The 15,384-nt window shown below is 40.3% G+C and overlaps 1 long non-coding RNA gene across 1 annotated transcript; it reads left to right on the top strand.

Moving 5' to 3' along the window:
* Positions 1-889: 889 nt before the first annotated feature.
* On the top strand, positions 890-13,142 carry LOC108699675. The gene is made up of 2 exons (XR_001932849.2): positions 890-947; positions 11,787-13,142. It is a non-coding gene; the product is annotated as an uncharacterized LOC108699675 (long non-coding RNA).
* The last annotated feature ends 2,242 nt before the right edge of the window (positions 13,143-15,384 follow it).

Genomic DNA, 15,384 nt, shown 5'->3' with positions numbered 1-15,384 from the left:
ATGTTTAGATTTCAGATAGTGCTGTATCTGTAAAAATAAGAACAGGTCCCCTGGGTGGAGGGGAATGAAGCTGTTGGATTCTATCCCATTGTAGCGGCCCTAGAGTTTGTTTGACTCCCAGGTATTTGATGAATATAAATTTAAGTTAATATGTACTTATGGTGGTCTAAAACAGTACCAGTACAGGCAATAGTTAAAAAATGTTAAAAAAAAAAAAACCATGATACCCATTATACATACATTTATTATTATTGTTGCATACCCTTATTATCTGTAGAAATAAGTCAAATCAACTGGACTTGCTGTGTTATTTTTTCCTTGAAGACGTTTCATCAGTCATCCAACTGGCTTTCTCAATTCAGAATAACTTGTAAATAGGATCTTTCTTTGGTATATATGCTCTAGAATGTTGCTCCAATCAGCATAATCTGTTTATCATAATCAACAACAATGTCATTAAATTAGACGTTGATTGTATTAGCAAAATTGGAGCATACCCTTATTATCTGTAGAAATAAGTCAAATCAACTGGACTTGCTGTGTTATTTTTTCCTTGAAGACGTTTCATCAGTCATCCAACTGGCTTTCTCAATTCAGAATAACTTGTAAATAGGATCTTTCTTTGGTATATATGCTCTAGAATGTTGCTCCAATCAGCATAATCTGTTTATCATAATCAACAACAATGTCATTAAATTAGACGTTGATTGTATTAGCAAAATTGGAGCTTTAAAGTGTTATTAAACCATCCAGGGAGAGGTGCCAAAACATCATTGTATGTGGCAGACAACAGATGCCGCACCCCCCATCCCCAAACACACCTCTATTCAAAGTTTTTCAGTTTTTACATATATATGGCTTGTTTAACACCTCTTTTGAACCAGTTGCTCTCCGCGTCTAGAACCTGGATTGGCAGTCTTCAAACGTGTGTCCTTTTTCTTTTAGATGTAAGTACACAGTTGTTCTGAACAGAGGAGCTGGCTCTGTGCTGCTCCATACACTGGTTTAACTGTTGTTTGGTTTTCCCCACATACAAATCAGAGAATTCCTCACTGCACTGCATGCACAGTGTTACTCCTGCTTTGGGGTTGGGTATTTTGGGTGAACTAGTTGCTGCCTCAGTGTGTTGTTGGGATGTGGTGTTTATTAAAAATCCTTCTAAGTTTTTCTGACACCCCAGCTACATATGTGAGATGGGGTGTCTTTCTCCTGTGCTGTTTTCTACCTTCGCCGGTAGTGGTGTTTTTGCATGTTTTTCTACTGGTTTTCACAAAAGCCCAATCTGGATATTCACACATCTTCAGGGCCCCTCGGAGATGTTCCATCTCTTTCAACTTAGCCTCTGTGCTGGTGGGGATCTTGTCTGTTCTGTGATGTAGAGTTTCAATGACCCCCAGTTTGTGATGTAGTGATCTGGTGGGAGTCAATCAGCAGGTACTGGTCTGTGTGGGTAGGTTTCCTGTAGACCTCTATTTCCCACTTTCCACCCTCTCTGACTCTTACAAATAAGTCTAAAAAATCCATTGTGTTATTTGAGAATTGTAAGTTTAGGTAGAGACATGTGGAATTAAGTAAGACCCTGTAGACCAGTTTTTGAGTGTAGTTATGAAATACATATTTGTATTCCTTTAAAATGTGTTGAGGCTATAACTGAATCTTGAAAATATTGAAACGGAATAAACTTGAATAGGAAAAGGAAAGTTTCATAGCAAAACAAATATTTGCATACTGGGCCCTCAGTTTCAAGTGAGTAAGGATTGCAGTAAGGATTTTCCCATCTTCCTCAACTGTGAAATAATCCATTTATATTGGTGATAATGCCTAATAATATCTATGCATAACTCATAAGCATGAGTACAAGGTCATCTCTCTGGTCATTATTATATGATTATGATGCCGATACCTGTACAACTGGACATGTCCTAATTGCAAGAAAAATACGTTAAGATCCTTAAAAATATTGACTGATTTTAGACTATAATTAGATTTCCTCAGGGAATTGAATAATGTTTGAGTGACATTACTAAAGGTGATTAGGTTTCTAGCAGGATGGAAAGCAAATAGCTACCTTATTAAACATAAAAAAAAAACGTAGCACACTATTCTACAGGACATAAAAGATTTCATTTTGATAAAGTAATAACTTGTCTTGTCATTTCATTGCAAGAAGCTTTCTTTCTTTTAATTTGTATTCACATTACTACATATGTCCAAGACTTGCATGATATCATAGCTACTAACTTTCCCCTAATTGTCTGGAGTAATCGATATTTTCATATATTTCTTCCTCTCTCTTTCCTGGAGATGAGCTAAATGCTATTGTATTGTATCATTTAACCTTATTCACCTTTTTATAGCAGAGACAGTACAGAATATATGTTGAGATACAAGGTTGATGATTATTTGGTCGGTATATAGCAGTGTTCCCCAACCAGTGGCTTATGAGCAACATGTTGTTTACCAATCCCTTACATGTTGCTCCCAATGGCCTCAAAGCAGGTGCTAATTTTTGAATTCTTGGGGTAAGATTTGATTGCATAAAAACTAGGTGTACTGCCAAATAGAGCTTCATGTAGGCTGACAGTCCACATATAAACTACCAAATATTTAATTACAACCCTTTTTTGGCATCCCCTGAAACTATTTTCATGTTTGTATTGCTCCCAGACTCTTTTTATATTTGAATGTGGCTCACAGGCAAAAAAAATTGAGGACCCCCAATATATAGGATCTGTTGATAGAACCTTTAACAGATGCGGTTGATGTAATTCCCAGTGGAGAAATGCAAAAAAAACTTCCCCTGTCTCTATAGAACATAAAAACAAAATCATTACAGAAAGTTTATATACTTTCGACTTTGTTTAAGACTCTGCATATCATTTAACCAAACTTGCATTCTAGAGTGTTATAAGATATCTCCAGTACATAGGTAGAGATGTCGCGAACTGTTCGCCGGCGAACTTGTTCGCGCGAACATCGGGTGTTCGCGCTCGCCGGAAGTTCGCGAACGTCGCGCGACGTTCGCCATTTTGGGTTCGCCATTGTTGGCGCTTTTTTTTGCCCTCTCACCCCAGACCAGCAGGTACATGGCAGCCAATCAGGAAGCTCTCCCCTGGACCACTCCCCTTCCCTATAAAAACCGAAGCCCTGCAGCGTTTTTTCACTCTGCCTGTGTGTGCTGAAGAGATAGTGTAGGGAGAGAGCTGCTGCCTGTTAGTGATTTCAGGGACAGTTGAAAGTTTGCTGGCTAGTAATCGTTTTGATACTGCTCTGTTATTGGAGGGACAGAAGTCTGCAGGGGTTTGAGGGACATTTTAGCTTAGGTAGCTTTGCTGGCTAGTAATCTACCTTCTACTGCAGTGCTCTGTATGTAGCTGCAGTGGGCAGCTGTCCTGCTTCTGATCTCATCTGCTGACTGCTGCAATAACAGTAGTCCTTGTAAGGACTGCTTTTATTTATTTTTTTGTTGTTTTACTACTACTACTACTACTACTACTATAAGAGCCCAGTGCTATTAGTCTAGCAGTGTTGGGGAGTGGGACTGGTGTGCTAATCTGCTGCTCCTAGTAGTTCAGCAGCACCAACTTTAATTTTTTTTTTTTAATATTCATTTTTTTTTATTTTACTTTTTTTTATTTTACTACCGCTGTAGTAGTGTATAAGTTGACCTTTTAGGCATTATTTGCCCTGTAGGCATTATTTGCACACTGTTTTCTTCAACCCGCCATCGAGCTGTGTGACCTTGTTCACATTCTGTCTAAATATCCATAATATTACCGTCTCCAGAAAAAACACCGGAGTCACTTTTTTCAAGCAGCCATAATATATTTTACGTAATCCGTATCCACCGCTGTAGTAGTGTATACGTTGGCCTTGTAGGCATTATTTGCACACTGTTTTCTTCAACCCGCCATCGAGCTGTGTGACCTTGTTCCCATTCTGTCTAAATATCCATAATATTACCGTCTCCAGAAAAAACACCGGAGTCACTTTTTTCAAGCAGCATTCATATATTTTACCTAATCCGTATCCACCGCTGTAGTAGTGTATACGTTGGCCTTGTAGGCATTATTTGCACACTGTTTTCTTCAACCCGCCATCGAGCTGTGTGACCTTGTTCCCATTCTGTCTAAATATCCATAATATTACCGTCTCCAGAAAAAACACTGGAGTCACTTTTTTCAAGCAGCATTCATATATTTTACGTAATCCGTATCCACCTCTGTAGTAGTGTATACGTTGGCCTTGTAGGCATTATTTGCACAGTGTTTTCTTCAACCCGCCATCGAGCTGTGTGAGCTTGTTCACATTTTGTCTAAATATTGATAATATTATCGTCTCTAGAAAAACCACTTGAGTTACTTTTTTTCAAGCAGCATTCATATATTTTACGTAATCCGTATCCACCGCTGTAGTAGTGTATACGTTGACCTTGTAGGCATTATTTGCACACTGTTTTCTTCAACCCGCCATCGAGCTGTGTGACCTTGTTCCCATTCTGTCTAAATATCCATAATATTACCGTCTCCAGAAAAAACACCGGAGTCACTTTTTTCAAGCAGCATTCATATATTTTACGTAATCCGTATCCACCGCTGTAGTAGTGTATACGTTGGCCTTGTAGGCATTATTTGCACACTGTTTTCTTCAACCCGCCATCGAGCTGTGTGACCTTGTTCCCATTCTGTCTAAATATCCATAATATTACCGTCTCCAGAAAAAACACCGGAGTCACTTTTTTCAAGCAGCATTCATATATTTTACGTAATCCGTATCCACCGCTGTAGTAGTGTATACGTTGGCCTTGTAGGCATTATTTGCACAGTGTTTTCTTCAACCCGCCATCGAGCTGTGTGAGCTTGTTCACATTTTGTCTAAATATTGATAATATTATCGTCTCTAGAAAAACCACTTGAGTTACTTTTTTTCAAGCAGCATTCATATATTTTACGTAATCCGTATCCACCGCTGTAGTAGTGTATACGTTGACCTTGTAGGCATTATTTGCACACTGTTTTCTTCAACCCGCCATCGAGCTGTGTGACCTTGTTCACATTTTGTCTAAATATTGATAATATTATCGTCTCTAGAAAAACCACTTGAGTTACTTTTTTTCAAGCAGCATTCATATATTTTACGTAATCCGTATCCACCGCTGTAGTAGTGTATACGTTGACCTTGTAGGCATTATTTGCACACTGTTTTCTTCAACCCGCCATCGAGCTGTGTGACCTTGTTCACATTTTGTCTAAATATTGATAATATTATCGTCTCTAGAAAAACCACTTGAGTTACTTTTTTTCAAGCAGCATTCATATATTTTACGTAATCCGTATCCACCGCTGTAGTAGTGTATACGTTGACCTTGTAGGCATTATTTGCACACTGTTTTCTTCAACCCGCCATCGAGCTGTGTGACCTTGTTCACATTTTGTCTAAATATTGATAATATTATCGTCTCTAGAAAAACCACTTGAGTTACTTTTTTTCAAGCAGCATTCATATATTTTACGTAATCCGTATCCACCGCTGTAGTAGTGTATACGTTGACCTTGTAGGCATTATTTGCACAGTGTTTTCTTCAACCCGCCATCGAGCTGTGTGAGCTTGTTCACATTTTGTCTAAATATTGATAATATTATCGTCTCTAGAAAAACCACTTGAGTTACTTTTTTTCAAGCAGCATTCATATATTTTACGTAATCCGTATCCACCGCTGTAGTAGTGTATACGTTGACTTTGTAGGCATTATTTGCACAGTGTTTTCTTCAACCCGCCATCTAGCTGTGTGTATTATCGTTTCCAGAAAAACCAACTGAGTTTTTGTTGTTGTTGTTGTTTTTTTAAAAATAATGCCAGGCAAAGGCAGGCCGCCACGCAGAGGCCGTGCTAGGGGCCGTGCTGCTATGCAATCCTGTGGCCCTAGCAAATTGCCCAGTTTTAAAAAGCCAATGACCCTGAACTCCCAAAATGCTGAAGAGGTAGTTGACTGGCTTACACAGCACACCCCATCCTCTACCGTTTCTAACTTTACCACAACATCCTCCTCATCCTCCACTGCTATGGCCACCCCACGTAACACTTCCTCCACCACCGGTGCCCCTTCTTCACTGGGGTCAGAGGAGTTATTTTCCAATGAGTTTCTTGAACTGAGTAATGCGCAACCATTATTGCCAGAAGAAGATGAAGGAGATGAGGACCTTACACCAGATTTAATTCTGGCAGAGAACACGATAGAGATGGACATAATGAGTGATGAGGAGGAGGTCCCCGCTGCTGCTTCCTTCTGTGATGTGTCAGAAGAAATTGATGCATCTGAGGAGAATGATGATGAGGAGATTGATGTTTTGTGGGTGCCTAGTAGAAGAGAGCAAGAGGAGGGTAGTTCAGATGGAGAGACGGAGAGTCAGAGAGGCAGTAGGAGAATAAGACTTAGAAGAAGCAGGGAGGACAGCCCGCAGGGATCAGCAGGGCAACAACATGTATCGGCACCTGTGTTCAGCCGGCCAACGCACCCGCCATTGCCGCCAATACCGCCAACTCCGCCAACTTCTACTGTTACCGCCAGATCGCACACTTCCAAAAAGTCAGCAGTGTGGGATTTTTTTAATGTGTGTGCCTCTGACAAAAGCATTGTAATTTGCAATGAGTGCAGTCAGAAACTGAGCCTTGGTAAGCCCAACAGCCACATAGGTACAACTTCTATGCGAAGGCACATGAGCGGCAAGCACAAAGCACTTTGGGAGCAACACCTCAAAGGCAACAGGCAAACTAAAAGCCACACTCCTTCTGGTCCAGCATCTTACTGCTCTACCTCTGCTCTCCTTGACCCGTCTGAACCACCCTCCACTCCGCCTTCCACCTTGACCACCTGTTCCCATTCCCAGTCATCTGCCACCAGCCAAGTTTCTGTGAAGGCCATGTTTGAGCGTAAGAAGCCAATGTCTGACTGTCACCCCCTTGCCCGGCGTCTGACAGCTGGCTTGTCTGCACTCTTAGCCCGCCAGCTTTTACCATACCAGCTGGTGGACTCTGAGGCCTTCCGCAAATTTGTAGCAATTGGGACACCGCAGTGGAAGGTACCCAGCCGCAATTTTTTTTCTAAAAAGGGAATACCACACCTGTACCAACATGTGCAGAGCCAAGTTACCGCATCTCTGTCACTTAGTGTTGGGCCAAAGGTCCATATGACTACTGACGCATGGTCCTCCAAGCATGGTCAGGGCAGGTATGTCACCTACACTGCCCACTGGGTGAACTTGGTAATGGCTGGGAAGCAGGGAATGGGTAGCTCAACAACAACAGTGGAGTTGGTGTCACCGCCACGGATTGCACGCGGTTCTGCCACCACCTCTACTCCTCCATCGCTCTCTACCTCGTCTTCTTCTTCTTCTTACTCTGCTGCTGGGTCCTCCTTCTCCTCCTCCACACCTGTGCACCCCCAGCTCCCCCTAGGCTATTCGACGTGCCAGGTACGCCGTTGTCACGCTGTCTTGGGGATGACGTGCCTGGAAAGCAAAAACCATACCGGATCTGTACTCCTGTCATCTCTGCAGTCACAGGCCGATCGGTGGCTGACCCCACACCAACTGCAGATCGGAAAAGTGGTGTGTGACAATGGAAGCAATCTGTTGGCAGCGTTGAGACTAGGCAATTTAACACATGTGCCCTGCATGGCACATGTGTTAAATTTAATAGTCCAACGTTTTGTCTCCAAGTACCCAGGATTCCAGGACGTTCTCACCCAGTCCAGAAAGGTGTCGGCCCATTTCAGACGTTCCTACACAGCCATGGCACGCCTTGCTGACATTCAGCAGCGCTACAACATGCCAGTCAGGCGTTTGATTTCTGACAGCCAGACTCGCTGGAATTCAACGCTCCTTATGTTGGAACGTCTGCTGCAACAACAAAGGGCCGTCAACGAGTACCTTTTTGAACTGGGTGGTAGGACTGGATCTGCACAGCTGGGGATTTTTTTCCCCCGTTACTGGGTGCTTATGCGCGATGCCTGCAGGCTCATGCGACCTTTTGAAGAGGTGACAAATATGGTCAGTCGCACCGAAGGCACCATCAGCGACCTAATACCCTTCGCTTTCTTCCTGGAGCGTGCCGTGCGACGAGTGACAGATGAGGCTGTAGACCAGCGTGACGAGGAGCTGGAAGCGCATGATTTCTGGTCGGAATCACCAGAACGAACCCAGGCACCTGCTGCAACGCAGGGAGAGGTGCCAGAAGTGGAGTCAGAGGAGGAAGGTGGCTTTGTGGAGGAGGAGGAGGAGGACCAACAGGAGCAGGCTTCCCAGGGGGCTAGTGGTGACCTTTTGGGGACCCCTGGTCTTGTACGTGGCTGGGGGGAGGAGACCGTGGATGATGCAGTCCTTGATAATGAGGAAGCGGAGATGGATAGCTCTGCATCCAACCTTGTGAGAATGGGGTCTTTCATGCTGTCATGCCTGTTGAAGGACCCCCGTATCAAGAGGCTTAAGGAGAAGGACCTGTACTGGGTCGCAACGCTACTAGACCCTCGGTACAAGCATAAAGTGTCAGAAATGTTACCAACATACCACAAGTCCGAAAAGATGCGGCATTTACAAACCAGCCTGCAAAACATGTTGTACAATGCTTTTAAGGGTGATGTCACTTCAGGAACTCATCAACATTCCAGGGGCAGAGGTGCCAGTAATCCTGCCACGAGCACACCTGCAAGGACAAAGCCCTTTGGCCAGTCTGTAACGTCAGACATGCAAATGTTTTTCTGTCCAAGGCAGCGCCACAACCCTTCTGGATCCACCCTCAAAGAACGCCTCGACCGGCAGGTAGCGGACTACCTGGCATTAACTGCAGATATCGACACTCTGAGGAGCGATGAACCCCTGGACTACTGGGTGCGCAGGCTTGATCTGTGGCCAGAGCTGTCACAATTTGCCATGAACCTCTTGTCTTGCCCAGCCTCAAGTGTGCTCTCAGAAAGGACCTTCAGTGCAGCAGGAGGGATTGTAACTGAGAAGAGAACTCGCCTAGGTCACAAAAGTGTCGATTACCTGACCTTTATTAAAATGAATGAGGGGTGGATCTCGGAGGGTTACTGCACGCCGGAAGACTTGTTCTGACTTCTATGCAGCTGTCCTTCTCTTCAAGCCTCATGACTCCACACACAGCTGTCCTTTAGCGTCCTCCTCCTCCCTCCGCCACCGTTACAAACTAGGGTGCAAACCCTACTGGTTTAATTTTTTCTGGCCTCTGTGCTTCAGTGGCTGCAACCAAAAAAACTGGGCAAACAATGTCTACAAGGTCAACGTATGGCAAAAAATGACTATTTTCAGCATTTATATGGCATATTTTTTCTGGCAACTGTGCTTCAGTGGCTGCATCCAAAAAAATGCATATTTTCTGCATTTATATGGCATAATTTTTCTGGCCTCTGTGCTTCAGTGGCTGCAACCAAAAAAATGCATATTTTCTGCATTTATATGGCATAATTTTTCTGGCCTCTGTGCTTCAGTGGCTGCAACCAAAAAAATTTATATTTTCAGCATTTATATGGCATAATTTTTCTGGCAACTGTGCTTCAGTGGCTGCGACCAAAAAAATGACTATTTTCAGCATTTATATGGCATATTTTTTCTGGCCTCTGTGCTTCAGTGGCTGCGGCCAAAAAAACTGGGCAAACAATGCCTACAAGGTCAACGACGTTGACCTTGTAGGCATTGTTTGCCCAGTTTTTTTGGCCGCAGCCACTGAAGCACAGAGGCCAGAAAAAATATGCCATATAAATGCTGAAAATAGTCATTTTTTGCCATACGTTGACTCAACGTATATGGCAAAAAATGACTATTTTCAGCATTTATATGGCATATTTTTTCTGGCAACTGTGCTTCAGTGGCTGCGACCAAAAAAATGCATATTTTCTGCATTTATATGGCATAATTTTTCTGGCCTCTGTGCTTCAGTGGCTGCAACCAAAAAAATTTATATTTTCAGCATTTATATGGCATAATTTTTCTGTCAACTGTGCTTCAGTGGCTGCGACCAAAAAAATGCATGTTTTCTGCATTTATATGGCATAATTTTTCTGGCCTCTGTGCTTCAGTGGCTGCAACCAAAAAAGTTTATATTTTCAGCATTTATATGGCATAATTTTTCTGTCAACTGTGCTTCAGTGGCTGCGACCAAAAAAATGCATATTTTCTGCATTTATATGGCATAATTTTTCTGGCCTCTGTGCTTCAGTGGCTGCAACCAAAAAAATTTATATTTTCAGCATTTATATGGCATAATTTTTCTGGCAACTGTGCTTCAGTGGCTGCGTCCAAAAAAACTGGGCAAACAATGTCTACAAGGTCAACGTATGGCGAAAAATGACTATTTTCAGCATTTATATGGCATATTTTTTCTGGCAACTGTGCTTCAGTGGCTGCGTCCAAAAAAACTGGGCAAACAATGCCTACAAGGTCAACGTATGGCAGTTGTTTAAAGAGAACAGTAGATTACTAGCCAGCAAAGCTACCTAAGCTAAAATGTCCCTCAAATCCCTGCAGACTTCTGTCCCTCCAATACAGAGCAGTATCAAGCAGATTACTAGCCAGCAAACTTACTATCATCTGTCCCTGAAATCACTAACAGCTCTCCCCCTACACTATCTCTTCCAAGCACACACAGGCAGATTTTTCAGATACATTTTTGCCCTTGATCCCCCTCTGGCATGCCACTGTCCAGGTCGTTGCACCCTTTAAACAACTTTAAAATCATTTTTCTGGCCAGAAATGTCTTTTCTAGATGTTAAAGTTCGCCTTCCCATTGAAGTCTATGGGGTTCGCGAACCGTTCGCGAACCGCTCGCATTTTTGCGCAAGTTCGCGAATATGTTCGCGAACTTTTTTTCCGACGTTCGCTACATCCCTATACATAGGTAGGTAGCTTTATTACCATCATTAATGGTAAGGTGAATTGAATATTGGTAGTAGTTTTAGACTTTAAAGGCTTTAAAGCTCTTTCATTACAATACCTTATCAATAGGAAGGTACACAGTGTTGCTTCTACAGTTAATAGCCTGTCGATTTGCTACAATATCAACATCACTTTTTTTTACTTTAGATCATGAAAAACATAAATATTGGATATTTTTTTAAACAAAAGTTTGAATTTCAAATAGCAAAATAAAACCATATTTAAATAGGCATGAAGTTCTATTGTAAAACAGCCTGTAATACCATCTGCTGTTGGGATTGTTTCTCTTTTGCCTAAATGTTCAATTCAAGTACTCAATGTCGTTTGTAGTCCCCCCCTCCCCCCTGTTTTGCTGAACATCTGCTGATAATGAAAATATGTGCAGTTTCAAGTATGTTGTCTATTAAATATCAATGAAGTTCTGCATTGTTTAGCACCACTGACAAAGATAAGTTGGTTTTCCTGAGTAATCACACCAGGGAAAACAAACAATGTGCAGGGCACTAAAAGTAATCCTAAACAAACAAAACATGGATTTTCTTGTTCAGAAACTATTTATCAAGTTAAATAAATTCAATGATCAAAGAAATATCTATAATTTCTGAAATGAAAAATAGCAACTGCACTTTTTGTTGAGTATAAGAGCAATAGTTATCCTGATCAAAATAAGAACCCCACAGAAAAGATAGACCCATAGACAGACAGACAGATGATATATGATAGATAGATTCTGAAAAGCACTTTAGTAAAATTAAATCAATCTGTTTTCTGCCTCACTGGCTCTTTTATATGTTGTCATCACTATTTTAACTAATTATAACTCATCATTCTATTTTGCAGAAAGAATACACTTGCTTAGTTATAAAACAGATGGAAAAGAACAATTCAACATTTACTGCATTTACTGTAATCAACAACTCACTCCAGCATTCAATCCATGGAGCTCAGTATGAAGTCCCTTTGTTTTAATATAAAGGTTGCACATTTCATCCTAAATGTGTGCATTTCTGTAATCAATTGTTTGTAAATACCTTGGGTATTGTGTATTAAATGTACAGAGGGAGATTTCTGTTACAGCTTTTATTTGTATGTGTTTTCCAGTAAAATTAATGATTGATTTATCACTATTCCCAGTCCCAGTTTTTTACAGCTAATTTATAAAACGAAATAGAGGAAAAAAAAAATGAAAAGCATAAAATGGCATGAAAGTCAGTCAATGTAATCTATCTATCTATCTATCTATCTATCTATCTATCTATCTATTATCTATCTATCTATCTATCTATCTATCTATCTATCTATCTATCTATCTATCTATCATCTATCTATCTATCTATCTATCTATCATCTATCTATCTATCTATCTATCTATCTATCATCTGTCATCTATAAACGGAAATGGTCCTTTTTCCTCCTACTAACACCAGTAACATTCCGGTATCCATCATAGCTAACTATTTCACTATCACCCCCTCTCCCCAGGCCCGGTGCCTTGGGGTTATCCTAGATTCTGCTCTGTCATTCACTCCTCATATCCAGTCACTTATTAAATCATGTCACTTCCACCTAAGGAACATATCCAAAATACGATCACCCAAGATGCTGCCAAATTTCTTATTCACTCTCTCATCATATCACGTCTAGACTACTATAACTCTCTTTTAATTGGCCTTCCCAGAGACTGCGACCCAGAGGCTTATATACCTCAGCAACCACTCCTCCTCTGCCATGCCATTCTGCCAATCCCTGCACTGGCTTCTACTACTCGCATTCAAGACTTTTGCAAAACTGCACCCCTCCTCTGGAATTCTCTCCCATGGTCTTTCTGACTTTTCTTCAGGAGAATATGTTTACACTATATCTATACTATAACTATAGTGAAAGCATACTTATAACATTAATTGTGGATAGCTGGCTGTATAGTTTATTGAGCCACCTCCAAACCTAAATCAAATAATGATACTTTAGTAGCTGCAACAATTTTGTTACTTTTATACGAATGGGAAAATTTGCTACATGATTAATATTAAGATAACAAAGTTACATTGTATTTTGTTTTTATCCTGTTTTTATCTGGATGGTTTGTAATAAGTGTTGATAGTAGGATCTGATTGTTGTGAAGTGATACATATTATATGTTAGCTCTCTTTGAGAAAGGCCCGCTAGTGTGATAATAAATGAATTTTTTTAAAAATACTTAAGACCTGTGAGTGTGGTTTCTTTTCGATGGACTATATACACTGTATGTATATATATATATATATATATATATATATATATATATATATATATATATATATATATATATATATATATATATATATATATATACGTCCCTGACGAAGGTCCCTGTACGGAACCAAAATCCATCCATATCACTTCTGTCATGTAGTTAGTCATTTACAGACGCATAAACGGATCGTTGGCTATTTTCCTTCGCAGCAGTTGCCGGCTCATACCTCTATTACACCAGCGTTTATGTTTATGTCTTTGTTTAACTGCTGGGGATGCCCCAATAACGGTCTCAGTGCAAGATCGTGAGGGTTGCCATACTGTTCCATATTACCTCGTCCAGAGGTCTAATTTCATTGCCACGATATGTATCTGCCATATAAAGCGTGTAAAGAGTGATCGCTCAATGAGACGGTTACTTCATTCAATACCCACATATTACCAATCGAGGGATACATTAAAGGCCAGATTAACTGATGAACGTTTAATGGTGCCTGGCATGTACGGTGTATAAGAAGGGGAAAAAAGACAAAGGTATATATAGAGGGTAGAGAAAGGAAGTGAAAAACATATTTTAGCATGGAGGTTGATACACACACTTTTAAGCCACAGTATCTAAGTAGAGGTAACTGAAACAATGTTTAGTATTTAATAGATAGAGTTGATAAATTGTTGCTAGAATTAGTACTGACACAGATATGGAGAAGGAAAAAGCATGTCAATGTATAAAGCGCTGCTATTATGGTAAAAGCCACAGGGTTGTATAAATAAAACATCCTAAGGGCAAAGTTTCATTCAATCCCCCCCGGGGGGGGGCAGTGTCCAGTCGATAAATCCATCTAGATTCTCGTCTAAATAGTGCCAGGTCCCTGTTGCCACCTCTTGGCAATTGGGGTGGAAAGTCTATCGCCATACCGTGAAATGTGGGCAGTCCATGTTCCAAATGTAAAAAATGTCTCGTCACTGGTTGCTTGCCCGTTTTTTCTTTTAGTGCTTTACTGATGGCCGATCTATGATTTACGATTCGGTCTCTCAGAGGGTTGGTGGGTTTGCCTACATAGTAGAGGCCACACAGGCATGTAACAATATATACCACAAAGGAAGTGGTACAGATGAGTCTGTATTGAATTTTAAACCTCTTGCCTGTGAAAGGGATGGGGAAAGTCTTTTCCCGTAAGCATTGATCTGCATGTTGTATAGGCAGGGCAGCGATAGCAACCAGTCAGCCACCAGTCAGCCAATTGTAGTTGGGTTGTTTTTGTTAATAAAGTCAGTTTTTACCAGAATGTCACTTAGATTTCGATTCCTACTATGTTCAAACATGGGGAATGGCAACTGGTATAAAGATAGAGAGTCATCGATAGCCACAATGTACCATTTCTTTTGTATACACCTCCTTAGGTCCTTAGAGATTATTTATTGGTGAAAACCAATTGTGTTGACGGCTGATTGCTTTTCATCTTTTCTTTGAGTAAATCCTCCTGTGAGTGTGAAAGAGCCCTCTGTAGTTGTGATTGATATATATATATATATATATATATATATATATATATATATATATATATATATATATATATATATATATATATATATATATATATAGATAAATATATATATATATATATAGATATATATAGATATATATATATATATATATACAGGTATGGGACCTGTTATCCAGAATGTTTTGCCTCCAATAAGCAGCATTAATTATGGCTCAGTTGGGCTAAAGAAGAAGATGATTTTTATTATTTGTAGAAAATCTGCAGAGTTAAACAGATATCTGCATATCAAGGCACTGTGAATGTAATATCTATTTATCTATCTATCTATATACATATATATATATATATATATATATATATATATATATATATATATATATATATATATATATATATACACAAGTATGGGACCTGTTTTCCAGAATGCTCAGGACCTGTGGTTTTCTGGATAAGGGATCTTTCTGTAATTTGGATCTCTCTGCCTTAAAAGTACAAAATAAATTAAACATTAATTAAACCCAACTTGTTTTGCTTCCTGTAAGTATTAATTACATCTAAGTCGGGATCAAGAAGAAGATGTTTTATTAATACAGAGAATTTGCAGAGTTACAGAGTTAGGATGAGATATCAAGACACCGTGCTAGAGAAATTCCTGTCCCTTTTTCACAAAGTTCAGTTGCATCTGGCTAAATGTCTTTATT

The sequence above is a fragment of the Xenopus laevis genome, chromosome 1L, assembly GCF_017654675.1.
Source record: "Xenopus laevis strain J_2021 chromosome 1L, Xenopus_laevis_v10.1, whole genome shotgun sequence".
Taxonomy (NCBI): domain Eukaryota; kingdom Metazoa; phylum Chordata; class Amphibia; order Anura; family Pipidae; genus Xenopus; species Xenopus laevis.
The sequence above is the reverse complement of the archived record's forward strand: the minus strand, read 5'-3'. Positions and strand labels throughout refer to the sequence as shown.